The sequence below is a fragment of the Phyllostomus hastatus genome, unplaced genomic scaffold (assembly GCF_019186645.2).
Source record: "Phyllostomus hastatus isolate PE091 unplaced genomic scaffold, TTU_PhHast_1.1 phas_contig_159, whole genome shotgun sequence".
Classification (NCBI taxonomy): Eukaryota; Metazoa; Chordata; class Mammalia; order Chiroptera; family Phyllostomidae; genus Phyllostomus; species Phyllostomus hastatus.
This window is the reverse complement of record NW_025333640.1, coordinates 37,276,398-37,280,322: the sequence shown is the minus strand read 5'-3', so window position 1 is coordinate 37,280,322 and position 3,925 is coordinate 37,276,398. Positions and strand designations below refer to the sequence as shown.

Sequence of the window (3,925 nt, the reverse complement as noted above, 5' to 3'; positions counted from 1 at the left end):
CAGCATAGAGGCTGGGCCCAGGGTCCTCCTGTCTATTCCTAAGGGTACTTCAGCGGCCCCCCTCCAAGTAACGCCATATTTCCTTGGGGGCTAATTGGGTTGTGTCTAGTCATCTGTCTGCTGGGAGAGGAGGTTGAAAGTGTTGCTCCACGTCTTTCTTTTGTTGTCCTGTTCCTGGAGGAGTCTGGAGTTTGCTCTGGGTTTACCTACAGCAAGTTGTAGAGAAAAGCCGATGGGTTGAAAGAGGCTACATCAACGGTACTTGCGCTTCCAAGCGTAGCTGGGTGTTTCTTTGTCAACTTAGAAAACGAAGGGAGCAGCCCAGCTGGGTCGATGGGGACCAGCGCCCCTGCCTGGGCTGGTGCTCCTTGGAGGGCCTGCGCCGAGTGCTTCCGCTCGGTGTTTGGATTTCCTATCAGTTTCAGGGCGCGGTCTGCACGCGCCGGTGTGTCCCTGGACCAGTGCCTGTTGTTCACAGCCATGTGACTTCATGTGACTTCGTGTGACTTATAAACTTCCCAAGTCAATCATTCTTCAGGCTTACACTTCAGAATTCTCCTCCACATCATTTTTTTAGGACAAAAATACAAAAGTAACCGCATATCACACATTGGTTTAATAAGTACGCTGGGTTTTACTCTTTACATGTTATTATTATTTTTGTCATTCTTTTGCTTATTAAACATGATAGGATAGACCTTTAATAATGCCCTGGACAATGGAGTGATCAGTTACAAATACAGATGTTGAGGTTTCCAATTTATTTACAATAGTCTCATGATTTTCTTTTTTTATGCTAAGATTTGTTGCTTAGCTATAAGTGAGATAACTCTTTTTTTAAAGATTTTTATTTATTTATTTTAGAGAAGGGAAAGGAGGGAGAAAGAGGGGAAGAGAAATATCAATGTGTGGTTGCTTCTCCACTCACCCTCTACCAGGGACCTGGCCCACAACCCAGGCATGTGCCCTGACTGGAAATAGAACTGGCGACGCCTTGATTCGCAGGCCAGCACTCAATCCACTGAGTCACACCAGCTAGGCTGAGATACTCCTTTTTTATAGTAAGTAAATCTGAATGGTGAAATGAAAACTTCCAAGAACACACAGAATATAGAAAAAGTCATGCAAACTTAACAAATAAAATAAAATAGCTTTCTTCAAGGCAATATGGTATTACTGCTTCAATGATTACCAAAACACATAAGAATACAACATAAAAATGAAAAAAAAATCAATAGAAACAAAGTTTTGAACATTAGTTTTATCTACCTATTTCCTACAGCATTAATCAAGGAAAATTGTCCAAAAGTCAGAAGAAAGATAAGGTGAGAGTGCCAGGATATTTTTCAGTGTCTTACAAGGGAACTTGCATGAGTTATTTTATTTTCCAGGAAAATGTACTTGGGTTTGATTCTGTATTTACAGGTTAATGAGAGAGAAGATATCACCTAGTTATATCACCACCTAAATATTTTTGTTGAGAAGAAAAGACGGTCCCAAAGATTATGCTTCTTTTGTCCTTGCCCAGTTTGGTGACTGACAGCACCTCACTCTCACATTCTCTCATTTGATGCCTATAAACTCTGAGTTTCCAAAATGCCCCTGAAGCCACTTTTACTACGTGGTGTGCGGCACCCTTATTCATGATTCAAGAACAATTTTGACACATGCTACTTTCATATCTGTGTGAGATTATTGCTTTTAACTTCTGGAAAATCATAGCTCGACACTATTAACAAATCTAGGACTCAGAAAAATATTAGATGCTAGACTAAAAAAAAATTCTCAGACACCTACTATATCACAAAATACTTGGACAAAAATAAGAAAGTCTTTGAAGAATGGCATTAGGTCCCACACACTTTACAAGAAGTGAAACCAGATGGGTCCTATGGAGTGGAAGTCAAACCATATCTTAATAAAACCACGACTTGTATGTTTGCAACAGATTTATGTGGGGAAATGGGTTGTGCCCGAGGCGGAGCAGTGCGTGAAAAGTCTGTCTGAATTCTGTTGTTTCATTCTTCAAGGTGCACCACTGTGCAGCATGATGCATTCTAGCCAAAATGTAGACATAATCTAAACAGGTAAATAAAATGTGAGGGACATTATTTAGTAATAAGAAGAAATGTATTGTAGATACATTGTACAACATGAATTAAACCACAAAAAAAAACTTTATGCCAATTGAAAGAACCAAGAAACAGAAGACTATTACATGATTCCATTTATGAGAAAGGTCCAGAATAAACAGACAAGCAGACAGGAAGTGGGTTCTTATTGGCTAGGGGGGTGTGAGTCAGGTAGGAATGCAAATGACAGCTGATGGATGTGAGACTTCTTTGTATGGTAAAGAAAATGTTCTGAGATTAGATTATGGTTGTACACCTCTGTGACTATGCTAAAAGCCATTACTCAGCTAAATGGGTGAATACTATGGTATGTAAATTATATACTAATAAAGTGTTTAAAAAATAAGATACACCGTGATGGCTTGAGCATCTCCATATTCTTCCTTATTCCCCAATGTTAATTTACTGAGTTTCAGTTGTTGTAATTATCACAACTAGGGCATTAAAATAATGCATGTAGTATATATATATATATATATACATATACATATATATACATACATATATATATATACATACATATATATATACATATATATATGTACGGTGTAGGGTCACCTTTATAGTCCTCTGGGCATAGAATTAGACTAAAATGAACAATACGTAGGCTAGTTCTGGTAGATTTAATGGCTTTGGATATGTCATCAGATTCAATCTTCAATATTACCCAAATTACATGATAAGAAACTACTCCTTCATAGCATTTGGTTTTACTTGCTAGTTCAAGACATAGTAGTTTTAAGAATATTTCTTGAAGTGTTGGGGTTACCAGGTTACCCAGATGCTGGCAATAACCAGCATCTGAAATAAAAATCAGGATCAGTGGTTGGTAACCCTACTGGGAGAGGGTCTCCCGTTAGCGAAGTTTGCCGGGGGGAGGTGGAGTCCCCTCCCATTTCATTTCGCTTCTCCTGGCCCCTGTCTCCATCTCTTCCCCTCCCACCCCACCCCCCACCCCCGTTTGCCTCCAGGCCTGCCTGTCCCGCCGCCAGGGCATCCTGGGGCAGACCTGCAGCGGCTGACAATCAGTCACAGCAACTGAACAAATAAATACATTGAGATAGGAGGAAGAGGAGTGTCATTTCCACTTCAGAAAGGAGGTTTCGTTAATTATGTGGCTGGGCACATTGTATCCGCCCCTTCTCTAACCCCACCCCAGGAGTGAAATGTGATCTCTACCGTCACAGGCCCTGAGGACAGAGGGGCGGTGGACAGGGATCCCTAAACCTTGTCTTTCGGAGGGACAACCCCAGGCTGCAGTTCTTCCAAGGAATTAATTACCAGAAGAGGAATAGAATAGATTGTAAGAGAACATCTAAAAGAAGGTAATATGGAAGAGCTCTCAATACATGTTTTGCACGTCATCCTTGCGCAGGGGCCATGCTCATCTCCTCTGTATCATTCCAGTTTTGGTAGACGTGCTGCCGAGGCCAGCACTCAGTACGTGTTTTAATAGAATTGCTATCCACTGATACAGTGCGGGTTCTCTTTCATGTTCCGCTCTCCTCAAAGCCACAAATAATTAGAAATAATCGAGTTTCATGATTTCCAGTGTTGATGGTAAATGCCATGTTGAACATTATCTCACCTTGGCAGCATCAAGCAGAGCCGTAATCAACAATAGACACTCATTCTCTAGTTCCAGAGCTCAGAGAGTTTGCTGGGTGCCTTTGCAGAGGAGGCCCCGTTCTGGAGTGAGAACGCGCCTCCGCTCTGCGCCCCGAGGCTGTGGGTCTGCGCGTTGCCGTGTGTGTGTGCTGGCTGATGGGGGGCAGGCAATGAAGAAACCCCCG

At 41.7% G+C, this 3,925-nt stretch overlaps 1 non-coding gene across 1 annotated transcript; it reads right to left on the bottom strand.

Annotated features, from left to right (window-relative positions):
• Positions 1–3,458: 3,458 nt before the first annotated feature.
• On the bottom strand, positions 3,459–3,569 carry LOC123814235. Its single transcript, XR_006784860.1, has one exon. It is a non-coding gene; the product is annotated as a U6 spliceosomal RNA (small nuclear RNA).
• Between the last annotated feature and the right edge of the window lie 356 nt (positions 3,570–3,925).